Source organism: Mytilus californianus, unplaced genomic scaffold (genome assembly GCF_021869535.1).
Source record: "Mytilus californianus isolate M0D057914Y unplaced genomic scaffold, xbMytCali1.0.p SCAF_6, whole genome shotgun sequence".
Taxonomy (NCBI): domain Eukaryota; kingdom Metazoa; phylum Mollusca; class Bivalvia; order Mytilida; family Mytilidae; genus Mytilus; species Mytilus californianus.
The window spans coordinates 32,994,745-33,013,280 of NW_026262712.1; positions in this window are offsets into that span (position 1 = coordinate 32,994,745).

Below are 18,536 nucleotides of genomic sequence, written 5' to 3' on the forward strand. Positions count from 1 at the left end.
AAAAGTAATTTACAAATAAGGTGAGTGATAGAATTATCCATGTATAAATAAAACTACTTCTAAGAATAAGGAAAACTGTGGACATTTGTCCTTTGATTATCTGTGTTGGTATTATCTCCCTTGAGTAAGAACTTGAAATGACTTGTTTTAACAAAAAGCATCAACAATATAATAAATAATATTTTATCGTTTTCATCTCATAATTATACATATCATTAAACAGCATACCTACTTTTAAATTCATCAGTCGTGAAATTAAATGAGTGTATATCTGTTCTGTTTTAAAATCCGTCAAACAGGCAGGTTAACAACTTTAACAGGTAAATGTATCGTGTTACTTGTTGTGACGACAAACATGCTACTTTAAATATAAATCAAGTGATAATGGCAGTAGATTTAAAAAGTGTTGGATGAATAACATAAATAAGGTGAATGATAGATTAATCAGGATAATTAGCGTTGAAGATTTAACTAATAAGAATAGCAAAACGTGTCAGCATTTTTATCTCAATAACATGTCTGTTTTTTTAACCAAAAATCGAGAAAAAAAAAAGGAAAATGACAGTCATTCTTGTATGGGCAGGGCTTACCAACATAATACAATAAACATATATGTTTAAGATTAAATTAGAAGTAATATACTCACATGTTAATGTTGCAAACGGACGCATAATCTTATGTTTTTAACAGCACTCTTATTTAACCCTCGGTCGATATAGAAAGACAAAAAAAAAGTTGATCATGTAACGATTATTCTGTAATTCATTTCAAAGAATAACCTATGCATATTTCATATCAAAACGTCTTAAACAAATTTAAGACCACTCTGAAAAATATATCCTCTGCACAATTCAGGTCAAAACGTCTTAAACAAGTTTTAAACCACTCTGGAACTATGCCTTATTTTACAATTACGTTGTAAAATAATTATGATTACATTTTCATACTAGTTATTTATAAAGAATTTTTTTTTAAAATATGATTTGAAACCTCTTATGATAACTTATATAGCTTGACAATCAAAATTAACGACAAAAGAGATGATCTCAGCTTACCAATTGCGAACTTTCCACTGCTACATGTATGTAGCAACATTCCAGCAGCGGCTGCATATGAAGTATATATCCCCAAATTGATATTATATTCCCGAGCTGGTATTCCAAAGATAGAGGGTGGCTGGTCACAAATAAGCTATTAAACCAAGAGTTACAAATGATAAAGTAATCGTCCAGTCGTTAATGTTACTACAGACACAACAATAACGAGTTGCTCGACCGTTATGGAATATCCGTCTCACAGATCATAGCGGATATGCTAAAAAAAAACAATCCCATCCCATTGTGACGAATGTGACCTACCGAATTAGACTTATTACCGTTTTTGTACAATCATGAGAAACACGACATGTTCCACATGGGGAGCAAGGTTTGCTTACCCGGAGCACCTAAGATCACTCCCATTTTTAGTTTGGATTCGTGTTGCTCAGTCTTTAGTTGTCTAGTATGTTTTGTTTTGTGTACTATTGTTTGTCTGTTTGTCTTTTTCTATTTAGGCCATGGCGTTTTCAGTTTATTTTCAACGTTTGCGTCTGAGTGTCCCTCTGGTACTTTTCGCCTCTCTTTTTTATTATATTGCGTAGAAATATTCATTATAACAGTTCGTATGAGTTTAAGCCTCGCAAAAAATGTTAACTTACTTTTCAAATTTCATAAGAAGAATTGATATTCATACATTTTTCATTTTTTTCTTTCTTTTTTTCGCTTGACATTCTTTCTGATGATCTGAACGAACATGTTTCTATTGCCTTACATTATATTGATATACTGATGTCTACATGTAGCTATTGCCGCTTCACAAGCATAATCACGTAGACAGGACGTGCATGTTTCAATGATTCGAACTCAAAAATCAGTATATTTGTTTCATCCATGAAATGCACATCGAAATAACTTCCATATTTAAAAATTTTATCTAACGTACAGGATCATAGTTTTGCATGAAATATGTCCCCAAATGGATATTATAGTGCTTTGTTTCATACTCTACAAAGAACTCATGATTACATTGTCGGTAGTATATTTTTCGGAGAGTCTAATGTTCCGGCTAGCCGGAAAAATAGTTAAAAATCTCTATTTGTCCGGCCATCCGTTTGCGTATGCGCAAATCTTCAATATCAATAGAAGTGTCATGTGGCGCGAAAAGTGTCCCGGATGAGGTGTCGGAAAACAAACGCGCGTATGCAATGGACGTTTTGAGAATTGGAGTTCGTGATTTATATTTAAAGATATCCTAAAGAAACCAAGAGAGAATGTGATTGCTTTAAAACAAATTTCTATAGGAGTGACTCCAGAACAATAGCGTATGCATGTATACTGAGAGAAATAAAGCCTGAAATCAAACTAATATTGCTGATTTACCCCATTTATCCCATGGCGGCAAAACGCATTTAACTGTTCACTTAAGAATGACTGAATCAAATATGATTGGATGGATTATTTCTAAGTTATACTTCAACGGAAATCTATGAACATGCACTGATATGCCTGGACTGAGAATAGGATACCAGGGTTGGGTAACCCCTTTTTTTTATTCTGTTTAATCTAATAAAAAACTTTTTCTATTTTTTTTTTCTATCGTAAACACAACCTTTGGGGGCAGGTTACACGTGCCTGCCATTATCTCTTATTTCCTATGAATTAAAAATCATCGACCATTTTAAATAAAAAATGGTGCAAAATCATTTGACAACATGATTTGAACCAAACTTCAAGGAAACGATAAATTGAGGATCTTCTCTTGGAATCATAGATGTCTATTGAAGCCAATAATCAATGGCCTGACTCTATACCTAACAGGAAATTCATAGGTAGAACAACTAAAAAAGAGAGAGTCATCAAAATTGGTACTTAAGGAATTTATTCCCATAATAATTCTGTTTTTATTATTTGATTTTTGTTGCTTTACTTCTATTTCAAGAGCGTTTATCTTGCGTTTATAATAACCAAAATAAGTAACGTCCGCTCGGAGAACGTGTAATAAATGAATAGTTCGAATTATAAGTGTATGTATGTGAGGGAATTTTTGCCACTACATTCTCAATTGGATACTACAATACCACTTAGCCAAAAACATATTCATTTTTCATTTTTATGTATGGCCGGAATAATAGCTTAATAGCAGAGAAAAGCTATTCTTCTGGATGGCCGGAAAAATAGACATTTTTGCTATTGTTCCGGCTAGCCGGAGGAATAGCCACTGCCTATATTTAACTTCGAATATTTTTCCCCATAAGAACAAACGTATGTTTTAATTTATGAATGACCAAAGATATAAAACGTATAGTAAAACTTGCATTAGAAGGGAGTAATGAAAATCGTTTAATCGGCAATGTTTTTAGTTTACTTTTATTTCATGTTTCAACAACATTGCATATCAAATCCTGCAAATACTTAACTAAGAATTGTCCGCTGAACTATAAAAACAAAATTATCGGTAAATTTCGAATATTTTGTTCAGCAGAAATTTTCGTGATACTATATATTTTTGTTGTCTACTCTCTCGACTATTTCTAAAATTCTCCCGTTTCAGAGATGAATCATAATATACATAAAAATGCTGAAATAAGACAACAAAAATGCCGATGACTTTTTCAGGACGTTACTAATGCTCTCATGCGTATAGTCTACGTTTACAAATTCATTATCTTGGATAAATTGGTTTACCTCTAATCGATGGCATGGACACAATATAGGCCAAATAATTTTCAAAGCTTCAGAAATTCATTCAGAAGAAAATTGATTTCTCCAAAAAATGTCAGTTTCAGTTGAAAAAGTAAATGTCGTGACAGGCAAGGATGAAACGTTTTTGCAGACGCAACTATTTTAACAGTTCTGTTAACCATGAATGGATATTAAACTTGACGAAAACTATTGTAAAGTTATATGTTATATTCCTTATAAACCCTCTAGTAAGGTGGCTCTTCAATGCTGGACATGGCTTTGGGAGATTGAAGTATGGCAGAGCAGTTCAACGAAAATCGATCTACCAATTTGACTGCAACACTATACTACCTCAAGTGAATACTCACAAAGAATGAAAAAGGCATTTTAGTGGTCTACACATGATTACATGATGCTATTATCTTTGGTTCTCAACAACAATGTAAAGCAATTGAAAACGATGTGCGACAATTAGAAAAATTCATCCAAAAATGAAAAACATGAGTTTGAAGTCGGTATGGGCCAATATAAAAATAAACAGATGTTGTACGATTGCCAAAGTGACAATTATCCGTCACAGTTCAACTGAAGTGGTTGAAAGCAATTATAGGCAACCATACGGCCTTTAACAATGAGAAAACCTCATTCCATATTGTCGACTTTAAAAGTTACTGACATGAAAAATATGACACAAATTCAATTGAGAAAACTAGCAAACTAAGAACCTAATGTATAACATAACCATTTAAGAAAAACAAATATGACAGACATGAACGTTTTGAAACTTTTGTTTGTTTGCAATCATAATTTCCGTATACATTGACAGCAAAACTCGCAGTCGAGACAATAGGATCAGAAGAATTTTATTTCATTTTTTTTTCCAGCTAAGTTAGGTTAATGTTTTGGGTTTCATCTATATAATCACATACTTAACAAATAAAACTGGAAATACCGCTTTGAAAATTGGCTATTTGGTGTATGACTCTCTAATATGTATGTATGTATCTCCACCTTGAAATTATGATTTGCAAGTTACTCATGAAGATAAATCATTAAAAGCATATCTTACATTTAGAATTATAAAGTGTTAATCTCATTTCCTACACAGAGCTGTTATTACCAGTCGTAGAATCTAGACAGCGACGGTTTTTATCAATTCAGTATTAGGTTTTCGGCATTGACATAATTTATAACCAACGACAAACCCTGAACCACAAGCTCTTGCCTTTTGACACACCATTTGTGGCGGATTAAAACATGAAATAAGTGTATTTTAAAAACAATTACATACTAATTCATTGATATGAATTTTTGATAAATAATTATAAATTCTCAGTCACTTGTTTTCTAAAACTATATCTTCACATGTGTACGTTTTTCAGTTTAAATGTGGTATGGTTAAACTGTTTCCAAAGGTTCTTAAACTTTATTGTTCACTATAATAAAATTAAGTCTTATGCGTGCGTACATTCTGTCAAGCTTACTTGTGTGTCTGACAAAAAACTAGTTATACAAATTCTGACTGCATTCTAGCTTACTATTTAAAACAGATTCTACGCAAGCTTAGTTCAGCGATCATTCTTAACAGGTCGGTAGTGCTTACCTTAGCCGTGGAAGTGCAATGACAGAAGAAAAACCGTGAGAAATCCAGATCATCCTATTTACTAAGCTAGGAAGGCCATACAGTATGCAAATGAATGTATCTAACGTGAGATATAATCTGGTCAGCGTGTGGTCTCTTGTGTTTCTAGTGACTCGTGCTATTATTCCAATATTCCATATGTATTCAAAAAGATTATTGATTTGTAAACTTTTGCTGATTAGGCTTTAACTGGATTCACATTTCAAAGACAATTAATTGATGGGATAATAGTTCATTTTCAAATAACCAAACTGTTTTCTAATTCAGAATTTTTGGCAAAGGAAACAAATTTATATAAGGGTCACACAAGGAATTGATTCATACGAATCCAAATATATTGTACTCAGATTTAGAATTCATCTAATCACAATACTGAATTGGTATTTCGAACTCAAATGTGCACTGAGATTATTGAGTAAAATGTAATGGCCGAGATGAAGTACCATGACATTATGTACCACCTATTTTCAAATCTGTTCTTTACCATGTATGCGAGATGCTATCATAAATTATTAGATATTTGGTCTTAAGTCAAATCGTATTCCTTGTTATTCTAAATGTTGAGGTACGTTTCACAAAATCTTTAAAATTAGAACATGAATACTAAGACTGAACGTTGGTACGTTTTGTTCATTACTTGTGCCATATCACATATGGATTTTCTGAAAAAGAGCTTATGTTCAACTGTATTCAATTGATCTTATTTCTAAGATGTTTGAACTGGTCAAAAGTAAAATCACAAAAATACTGAACTCCGAGGAAAATTCAAAACGGAAAGTCCCTAATCAAATGACAAAATCAAAAGCTCAAACAAATCAAACGAATGGATAACAACTGTCAACGGTCAATTTACATTTACCATGTGACAACAACACCATTCTCCCTAACATAACATTCAAAAATATGGTTTAAAAAGTTATATATAAGGCATTTACAACTAAAACTGCATTTTGTTCAGTTGATTTGAGATTAAAAAATACCAAAACTAAGTTATGATTATTTTCTTATTCGAAAGTCACTGATGAGTATTCCTGGTGCATTAAATTATTTTATAAACCCCAATCATAGGATCTATTTACAACAATACTTTCAGTCACATTTAGCTTTCAAATTTTTTGACTTTGAACGTTCCTAATGAAGGTAATGTCAGAAAAGCGCTTCGGACGCATACAATTAATAATGATATTTTCGTGTTCAGCTTGAGTAATTGTACAGCTGATGATCATTAGATAATGTGACGTTAATTATCAAGCGCAATAACTACTTGGATAGTATTGTCACATATTTTTTACGAACCTTCATTTTGTGAACTTGCAAAATTTATGTATGCGTGTGATTTATGTTAATTGAAAAACAGCCGTCCATTTATTAATTTTACAAATATCATAGAGTGTTTACCTTTTACAATGCAAAATCAATTACTTCTCCATTGACTATTGAAAGAATTCCTACAATTGACAATTTTGATTCCTTTGCAATAACTTATATATCGATGGTTGATTAAATAAATGTTGCTGTTTAGTTGTGAAATTGATTTCATTTCTTCGATAGATTTATGGACGGCATCACAAGTTGGTTGATCGTTAAGGTACATCAGTTTCACAGATGATAACAGATATGTTCCTTATCATGCTTATGTCGTACCAAGTACCCTTTTCTCGAATATTACTTATCAAATAAGACTTATTACCGGGTCTGTGATAATATGAGCAACAAGACAGTTGTCACATGTAGAGCAGGATCTGCATAAATTCCAGAGCACATGAGAACGCCACAGTTTTTGGTAGGATTCGTGTTGCTCGGTATTTTATTTAGTAATTTAATGTAGTGTTTTTTGTGCTATTGTTTGTCTGTTGGTATTTATAGTCATGACGTTGTCTGTTTATTTTCGACATTTGAATTTGACTTTCCCTCTTGAATCTTAAGCGCCTCTTTTGAACGCATCTATCCCACAGAGCAGCAGATAACGTATACAATAGATACAGTTAATTCTGCATCATATCATGGACTTACATCTGGAAATTGACAATGATGGTCAGTTAAAAACAAAACTTTAGGACGACAGAGATAAATTCAGCTTCCCTGTGAACTTTTCATATCTATATAACATCATTCCAGCAGCACATGCATACCGAATTCATATCTCCCAGTTGATACGGTATTCCAGTGATTGTATTTCCTATCCTGATTTCCTTGAAAGTGTCAATTAAGTGCTTTACTGATCATGAGGAAGCTACAAACCAAGAATTCCAAGCGGTTTAGTTGAAATCGTTCCTTCATAAATTTTAGTGACACTACGAGTTTGTTGACTGATATGAAATAATCGATTTATAGATGACAATGGATGTGTTCAAAATACCCTAACTAGTGTCGTCCCCCTTTTTTAAGTGACATATCAAATTAGACTAATCACTGGGTTTAACTTTGTACAGAAATGAGCAAAACGACGGTTGCCACACGTAGAGCATGTGGAGCATTTCCGGAGCATCTGAAATAAACCCCAGTTTGTTGTGGGTTCGTCATTCTCGGTGTTTGGTTTTTCCATTTTTGTTTTGTGTACAGTTGTTTGTCTGTTTGTCTTTTTCTTTTGAGCAATGGCGTTGTTTATTTTCGACTTATTGGTTTTATTGTTCCTTTGGTACACGTCGCCACTGTTCTACAAAACAGAACAGATAAATACAAAGACTAATCAACAAAAATCTAATCAAAAACCGATTTTATGCTCAGAATCTCTGAAAGAGTAAATGTAAAAAGTTGCGTCGCCTCAGCTATTGTTTTCGATAGACTCTCCATTTCAAAGATTTTTGTTTGTGATTCCCTCTACTTGTTCTTCTTAGTTTGTTTTTACTTAAGAACAACAAAAGACAGGATTGATTCTGTTTAACACTTTTTTCTTCTATGTCATCTGTTTTAGGAGCTACATTTTGCCATTCCTTTTCTAATAACAATTTTGAACTGTCATCTGCTTTGGTCGGGTTATTGTCTTTTTGACATATATCCCATTTCCATTCATAATTTTATTAGCAATAAAGAATATTTTATGCAGTAGTCTCTTGACATTTTGTGTACTTTTTTTATGAGATGTTAATCAACTAGCAACAAAAACAATATAAATAAAGAACTCCCTTCTCCCGAGCTATGTAAGAAAACTAGATTCAAATTTTCTTCTTCACCCCTCCCCGCCCGTTAAATACCCTAGTTCATTTTCCAGTGTGAATGTTATGTTTCCGGAAGATACAAAATTTCATCATAGACATCAAGCGTGTTAATTGGTATGACAGATGATTATTTCAACTACAAAAAAATAATCAGTGGCACTCAAATAAAAACAATAAGAAGGTCAAATCATACAACGAGTTAATGAACATTAAAATACGAAAACTCCGAAATTCCAAATTAGTGTTTTGAATAATTATGCATTTAAAATTAACAGTGAATCAAGAGAAATATGAAAATATCAATGACATTTCATGTTAAGGTGATATCAAACTTAATTTAGCCATACAAGCAAACAATTTGAGTAGATATCGAAGATTAATTCATTAGGTTCCACATGCCACAGAGAGATAACAATAAGTGTCCTAACATTTATGTTCACAGTTTATCATTTCAAATAGTAACATAACTACCTGGTATCTTGGTAGTTTCCAAATGTATTTATGTGTTAATGAATCATAATGTTAGGACAGAAAACAATTAGGTAAGGATAACATGCTTTCCAATTCGAATATTAAAATACAATCCTTCACTGATCACTGGATAATTTGTTAATGTGACATATGTTTTAATGTATCAAATTATAGATGTAAATCTAACTTTAACCATTTCAATGAAATAACTAAAAACATATAAGGATAGTCTTTGTTTTATCCGATGTGAGATTTTATAAATTTAAACCAAAGTAAAAATCATTGCATTCGTACTATAATTTGCAACTAGTAACTGGTTTGTACTTTTACAATAATCAAGAGAGTATGGGCTGGAAAGACCATCACTGGCTGTGAGTATTTCTTTGTGTTGTTGTCCATCAGCAGATATAACTACAACATTGGTAGATGTATTTCCTACTACGTACACGTTTCCATCATTGTCTACTGAGATATCACATGGATTCCTTAAGACGCTTTTATTCATAAATGTCCATTGTACTGAACCTTGTAGCACATAACATATCACGGAATCGGTTTCGTTATTTGTATTGTAAAGGAGTAGGCCCAGTAAGACCTCTTTTTGGCCCCAAAATATAGCAGTTTTACAAAATTGTTTAAATGTAACTTTTTAGCTATTTATTGGAAAGAAGAATACTTCTGTTACATAAATCTGGGCTGTTTTTGACAATACAATGCCCATGTATCGGGTACTAGCATCATTAAGTCATTCTAAATTACTGAAATCTTCGAAATTTTAGGTTTTTGGTTAATTTTTAGACGGTTTCCGTCTGAAATGGAAGTGGCCGTATTTGTGTTCATTCTTAATATTTAAATATAAGTTGTATTTGATGATAATACATAACATATATAAAGGTTGAGAATGAACACGGATGCGGCCACTTTCATTTTTGACAAAAAACATCTGAAAAGTGATATATTATGGCATATTTGATAGATTTTTCATATTTAAGCTTGAATTTGAGCGTCTTTAATGACTAAATCAGTTCAAATCTTTCACATAAACTAATTGAATCGACTGAAGTAGACACTTAATTGTTTAAAAATTGTCCAAAATCTCTCATCAGATGAACCTGAATTTTGAGGCCAAAATCGGCCCTTACCGGACCTACTCCTTTTGTCACCAAAACGTGCAACGTAACAATATGAGGGAATTTGTTTTCGAACTACATAATTTTTTTAGTTGTACGGATCGATCAATTGTATTCGTTTTCCAGCTGCAGAACAAATGAATTGTGTGTTCTTCACTGCTATTCCATAACAATAACTATCAAGTGGTATTTCCTTCTTTATTCTTTGGTTTTGTATGTCGATTATTGTAATGCATTGCCTCTCTGACACTCCGGATGTTACAATCAGTGTGTTGTCCTCACCGATGTAGACTACGTCAAAAGCATATGATGGTGTTTTAACTTCAAAATCTTTTGAACCGCCATTCTTGAATACTTTGACAATGTTTAAACCATAGTACGTAAACGCCATTCTTCCATCTGGTAACATGCAACAACCCCTGGTATAAGCTATCTTGGTATTTACAGTTTGATGTAGCTTTAGATTGATATTTTCAACTGACCTGTTTGAGATATGCGGCACCAACACTTGGGCTTGTTTGTCTTTACTCCTTGCTAGGATAACATCACATGGTTTCTTCTCAATTATTACGTCTTCAAATTTCTGGATATCTTTGACGAATGTTTGTATGACAGTATTGGCATAATACGACAATTTACCTTCTTTTAAGTTGTCTGTGTGGACCATTGAATGCAAGAATTTATTTTTGTGGGAAATTTCCTTTTCTAAATGCTTCATAGAAAAAAATATGTTTGAAGATATGTAGCATGTTGTTTGATTTTAACTATTTTTCTCTGGTATTCAGATATTTCTACTTTCCTTTCATCTAATGAGGTAAGCAACAGGCTAATTTGCTCTTTTTCCTTTTCCTGAGCTGCATTTAACCTTTTCATTACGGCATTTTGTAGTTTGTCCAAATGATTGTTGATGGTAGCCCGGGTTTCTGTGATTTCTTGTTCAATATAACGCTTTTTCTCGTATAGCGTCTTAATGTTGTTCTCTCGATTATGTCAAATTCTTTGTATATTTTCTGCCATGTCTGATAACGACTGTTCAATCTCATTTAAAGCTTCTGATGTGGAAAACTCATCGGCAATAGAAAAAAAAATCCTTTTACTTTGTATTTATTTCTTATTACATTACAATATGGGGATATGTTTTTCTTTTGAAGAAGTAACCCGGTTTCAAGATTCAATGACATGTGCTTAAAGGCATGACATAAAAACCTGCGTACGGTCACTATTTAACCTAATTGAAATACGAACTACAGTTTTATTCAATTGATAATTCATTTAGTTATGTGATAGTGTGTCTAATTTGGTTTCACTGTACAATTTTGTATCTTAAAAAAAACTTTAAAGAGTTCAACCAGAAACAAACACATTCGCCATTTATCAGACAAAAATATCATAAAACGTCGTGTACGTGCAGTTTAACGATTGAAAAAAATAATGTGAAGTTCAGTGTATCAATTTATTTTTACATTAAAGGGACATTACTGCGATGAAAGCTGCAACACGTTTCAGAACACTTTTAAAGCATGCTAACTTTTTATCACTTTATTGTGTAGGGAAATTAAAATACAAAAGCCCAACGTATGGATGATTCGTATTGGAAACTGTACTAAGACTTCTTGATGTCCGTTTTTTTTTTCTTTCGTTTTACATGTATACTTCGATTTTGTGATTTCTTCCCGACAGTGCGTCAATTCTACATTTTCATAAACCTTTTACACAATCTAATCACCATATCTACTCTTTTTTCTTCAACCACTAGTAAACCAATTTTGTTCTGAAACAGCAATTTATTTTGAACTGAATAACACAAATGTAAGTTATTTTCAGTCTTTCAGTCATTTTTCCGACTTCTCCACTTTAGTAAATTTAGCTCTGTCATTTTAAGTGCATGATAAGACTGTTCAGTATTTGTTCTTTACCAGTGAATATGAACATCATACTGAATTGTCTGGACTCCTTCTACTGAACAATACTGAATTGACAAAAAGCAAATTGTCTGACATGTCTAAACAGTACAGAATCTACCACAGTGGACACGTCTGAAAACTAACTGAATGGTTGAACATGACTGAATAATTTATTGTTCAGATTTTTGGAAGATTTTAAGATTAAAATGACCGTTTAACACAAATATTCATTTACTGGTAAGGGGAAGAGAAATTCGTTCTTGTACATGTTGTTATATGAATTGTATAGAAAATGTCGTGTGAGTGTCATTTCATATTAGTTTATCCTGCATTTAGAGCTTTGAGGTTAGTGTTTACCTACATTTTATTGTGCATGGCCAAATAATAGAAAGCTTCTATTTCTTTTGCATGCTAGCTCAAATAATTCAACAAATAAATTGTGTAATTGTTTTAAATACAGCATGGAAACTTAGATCTTAAATTATAATTGCATAATAGTAATATTTTTGTGCTTGCTATGACTGTTCTATGTTGTCATTATTTTCACTATATATGTATATATATTTGGTCTTTTGGAAAATGTTGTTTGTGCTGTATTTAGACCCCTCTACCATGAAATTTGTTTTGCATGCACACGTATAAACATTGCGGTTTTTATCCAACGCAATCATAGGTTTGAACGTTGTTTTCAATTTAGACTTTTATATATTTTTTCGTTTGGGCTAGTATTATATTTTCCTTCGGGTTTATATGATCCGTTCATCCTATTTCGACTCTTTAAAATTCAAGAGTCTATCCTAATTTGAGGTAAGTTATATGGCCTTCCAAATACCGTTTCGATCCCTAACATCACTAAAGAGACATTAATTGTCGAAATCCGGTTATGGTATACAAATTTTTGCACCTAATGTTTGTGGTATACAATCTTTTCCACAAGTTTATTGTTTTCTGTTTGGTATTAAATTAATATTAAGATCCATTTCGTTAGATCTGGTGATCAATTTATTTGGCAATCGCCAATGGCAGTCAGCAGGGTTTAAGAACATCAGTTGTTCGACCTGTTAGTCAAATGCGTTTTGTTACAATAGACTTTTTTACTTTTTTTGGTCTTTTGGAAATTGTTGTTTGTGCTGTATTTAGACCCCTCTACCAAGAAATTGGTTTTACATGCACACGTATAAAAATTGTGGTTTTTATCCAACGCAATCATAGGTTTGAACGTTGTTTTCAATTTAGACTTTATATATTTTTTCGTTTGGGCTTGTATTATATTTTCCTTCGGGTTTATATGATCCGTTCATCCTATTTCGACTCTTTAAAATTCAAGAGTCTATCCTAAATTGAGGTAAATTATATGGCCTTCCAAATACCGTTTCGATCCCTAACATCACTGAAGAGACATCAATTGTCGAAATCCGGATATGCTGTACAAATTTTTGCACCTAATATTTGTGGTATACCATCTTTTCCACAAGTTTATTGTTTTCTGTTTGGTATTAAATTAATATTAAGATCCATTTCGTTAGATCTGGTGATCAATTTATTTGGCAATCGCCAATGGCAGTCAGCAGGGTTTAAGAACATCAGTTGTTCGACCTGTTAGTCAAATGCGTTTTGTTACAATAGACTTTTTCACTTTTTTTGGTCTTTTGGAAATTGTTGTTTGTGCTGTATTTAGACCCCTCTACCAAGAAATTTGTTTTACATGCACACGTATAAAAATTGTGGTTTTTATCCAACGCAATCACAGGTTTGAACGTTGTTTTCAATTTAGACTTTTATATATTTTTTCGTTTGGGCTTGTATTATATTTTCCTTCGGGTTTATATGATCCGTTCATCCTATTTCGACTCTTTAAAATTCAAGAGTCTATCCTAAATTGAGGTAAATAATATGGCCTTCCAAATACCGTTTCGATCCCTAACATCACTGAAGAGACATTAATTGTCGAAATCCGGATATGGTGTACAAATTTTTGCACCTAATATTTGTGGTATACCATCTTTTCCACAAGTTTATTGTTTTCTGTTTGGTATTAAATTAATATTAAGATCCATTTCGTTAGATCTGGTGATCAATTTATTTGGCAATCGCCAATGGCAGTCAGCAGGGTTTAAGAACATCAGTTGTTCGACCTGTTAGTCAAATGCGTTTTGTTACAATAGACTTTTTCACTTTTTTTGGTCTTTTGGAAATTGTTGTTTGTGCTGTATTTAGACCCCTCTACCAAGAAATTTGTTTTACATGCACACGTATAAAAATTGCGGTTTTTATCCAACGCAATCATAGGTTTGAACGTTGTTTCAATTTAAACTTTTTTATATATATATATTTACTGTTTGGTATTTAATTAATATTAAGATCCATTTTGTTAGATCTGGTGATCAATTTATTTGGCAATCGCCAATGGCAGTCAGCAGGGTTTAAGAACATCAGTTGTTCGACCTGTTAGTCAAATGCGTTTTGTTAAAATAGACTTTTTCACTTTTTTTTTTGTCTTTTGGAAATTGTTGTTTGTGCTGTATTTAGACCCCTCTACCACGAAATTTGTTTTACATGCACACGTATAAAAATTGTGGTTTTTATCCAACGCAATCATAGGTTTGAACGTTGTTTTCAATTTAGACTTTTATATATTTTTTCGTTTGGGCTTGTATTATATTTTCCTTCGGGTTTATATGATCCGTTCATCCTATTTCGACTCTTTAAAATTCAAGAGTCTATCCTAAATTGAGGTAAATTATATGGCCTTCCAAATACCGTTTCGATCCCTAACATCACTGAAGAGACATTAATTGTCGAAATCCGGATATGCTGTACAAATTTTTGCACCTAATATTTGTGGTATACCATCTTTTCCACAAGTTTATTGTTTTCTGTTTGGTATTAAATTAATATTAAGATCCATTTCGTTAGATCTGGTGATCAATTTATTTGGCAATCGCCAATGGCAGTCAGCAGGGTTTAAGAACATCAGTTGTTCGACCTGTTAGTCAAATGCGTTTTGTTATAATAGACTTTTTCACTTTTTTTGGTCTTTTGGAAATTGTTGTTTGTGCTGTATTTAGACCCCTCTACCAAGAAATTTGTTTTACATGCACACGTATAAAAATTGCGGTTTTTATCCAACGCAATCATAGGTTTGAACGTTGTTTCAATTTAAACTCTTTTATATATATATATTTTCTGTTTGGTATTTAATTAATATTAAGATCCATTTTGTTAGATCTGGTGATCAATTTATTTGGCAATCGCCAATGGCAGTCAGCAGGGTTTAAGAACATCAGTTGTTCGACCTGTTAGTCAAATGCGTTTTGTTAAAATAGACTTTTTCACTTTTTTTTTTGTCTTTTGGAAATAGTTGTTTGTGCTGTATTTAGACCCCTCTACCAAGAAATTTGTTTTACATGCACACGTATAAAAATTGCGGTTTTTATCCAACGCAATCATAGGTTTGAACGTTGTTTTCAATTTAGACTTTTATATATATATTGTTGGTTTTCTATAACATCATGTTTGCTTCTGCAATGAAATACTCATTTATTCTCCTATATTAACTAATGAGGAGGTGGGCAGAGCTAAGTCATGTTATCCTTATTCTCTTTTCTTTTAAATAAGTATATTCCCACCAGATAAGTGATGCTCGTGACCAACATATTTGAAAAATCACAACTTGTACAAACTTTGAAGAGCTGTTCAAAAACACAAAAAAAAAATGAAGTATAGTCAATGACGGACAAGGAATCAGAGCTTTACATAAGGGAGATATATTTCTTAAATTAAGATGGTTTCATTCTTGTACCAATGTACTGGCTATTAGGCGAATGATTGTCTAGGGGGCTTAAATTCTACCAGCACCGGTATTGATCCAGTGGTAGTCATCTCGGTACCAATTATACTGCACGAGATGTAACTTTTACACATAAATTTAACAATTCATCTAGTTTTGGCATCCGGGTATTCAAATGCAACCACAATAACATTTTTATTTCACCTGATACTTGAGGTGTGTGGGTGCTTATAACTAAACGAATTAGAAAAGAATATCCCTTTTTAGTGTACTCAGTAAATAGTGATGCAATTTCTAGCAAATGAGTGCAGACAAAAATATTTGTGCATGGTTTATAACAAATGTTAAAGTCAGATGATGCATATTTTAAGCTTTTTTGTTGTTCTAAAACATACCTTTTTGGATTGCCTTAAAATATACCTTCTTATGGTCGTTCTTTCGTTTGATCCCTTTGTGTTGTACGAGAGGACAAGACAAACCCTTAAATATGCAGTTTCTATAGCATGTACATTTAGGACAATGCCAGAATTTTATATGAACATTTTTCGACAAACGGCATGACATTATTCTACTTTCTGTTCTGTATTTCCTATTTGGTAATTTGCTAAAAATGTAACTTTAAGTTTAAAATCGAAGTATAGTTAATATTTGACTGAATCATAAAAACATATATAGGAATCGTATTCACGTACATGAAGAGTAAAGAGTAACTCTTTGTTCGCTATGGTTTTCTTTCCTTGAGATAAACAATACTGTTTTAGAAATGTATCCATACACTTCTATTGGAGATAGACCATGATTACTTTAACTGTGTAATATCCCTAGTTCTGGACTTCTTGATTTGCTAAGAATTGCTTAAAGGTTGAGTTCAAACCAGACAAACAGTTTGAGCATAGTACTACTAAGATAATTTTGAAAACAATTATTTTACAGCAATAATGCATGAAAAATAATAGAGATACAACAATATAAGAACATTTCCACTGTACAAACTGGATGAATGAGCTATTATAATCCATTGGGAATGTGGAGAACAGTATAGTTCTTACAAAAACTCGTAGAGTGTAGAAAATATCGTATTATAGTGATATAGGGAGATAGACCATACCACTTGGACATCCAATATATAGTTATCTCAATTTTTATCAAAAGTGGACATATAACACTTTAGGATTCACAAGACGATTTTAAACGGTCAAAATGGAATATTATCAGTTTTTTTTTAGTTGCATATTTCTGCTTTTTTTTACCTACAACATGTACAAGTTACACTTTTTGCATTTGTAGAGTAATTCCTAATAAGTAAACAGATTTTATTTCTCCGGAATAAGTTAATGTAGTTTTGCAAGAATCGTTTATTTGGTTATCAAAGGTACCAGGCTTATAATTTGATACGCCAGACGCGCGTTTCGTCTACATAAGACTCATCAGTGACGCTCAGATCAAAATAGTTAGAAGCCAAACAAGTACAAAGTTGAAGAGCATTGAGGACCCAAAATTCCAAAAAGTTGTGCCAAATACGGCTAAGGTAATCTTTGCCTGGGATAAGAAAATCCTTAGTATTTCGAATAATTCATACTTTTGCAAACAGTAGATTTATAAAAATTACCATATAATTGATATTCATGTCAACACCGAAGTGCTGACTACTGGGCTAAAACTAAAACATTTTCTGTCGTTATGGATATACTTTTAAAGTTATTCTTATATTATTTTAATTTAACTTACCTAAGAGTTATTTTAATCTAACTTAGATGAACCTTATTTTTATTTAACTTACATGGACATTATTCTAATTTAACTTGCATAAACGTTATTTTTATTTAACTCAGATTACCGTTATTTATTAAACATAAATTGACATTATTTCAATTCAATTAACTTATTTGAACGTTAGTTTTTTTAACTTTCATGAACGTTAATTTTATAAAATTTTCATAAACGTTACTTTAATCTAACTTACATGAACGTTATTTTTATTTATCTTACATGAACGTTATCTTTATCTAACTAACGAAGACATTTTTCTAATTTAACTTACATAACGTTATCTTTATATAACTTACATTAACCATTTTTTTGTAACTCACATGAACGTTCTTTTTATTAAACTTACATGGACATAATTTAATTTTTTCATCATAAAAATTAATGTTATTGTTTTTTCTAACTTACACGAACATTATTTGTATTTAACTTACATAAAAGTTATTTCTATCTAGCTTACAAAGACGGGTTTTTTTTTTCTAACTTACAGGTAAGTTATTTTTATTTAACTTACAAGGATTTTTTCTAAACTTACATGAAGGTTATTTTTATCTAACTTACATGGACGTCATTTTAGTTCAAATTACATGAACGTTGCATTCAATCAACTTACATGAACTTTATCTTTTTCTCACTTACAAGGACGTTTTTTTTTATTTAACTTATATGAACATTATCTTTAAATAGCTTACTGGACGTTATTTTTATTTGACTTACATGAACGTTTTTTTAACTTAATTCTAGGGAGAAAAGTACCATGATATGCAAAGTTGACATGCATTTTGAACCATTGCTTAATTTGATCTTTAACTCCCTATACTCATTCTTTTTGTAAATTAGATTGTCAATCAAATATTTGTGTTGATTTAAGGAATAATCATAACACATTGATTGTGGCTGTGTTTACACCTCGAACATTACTCTTATAGAGAGCAATTGGAATAGTTGTAAGGCC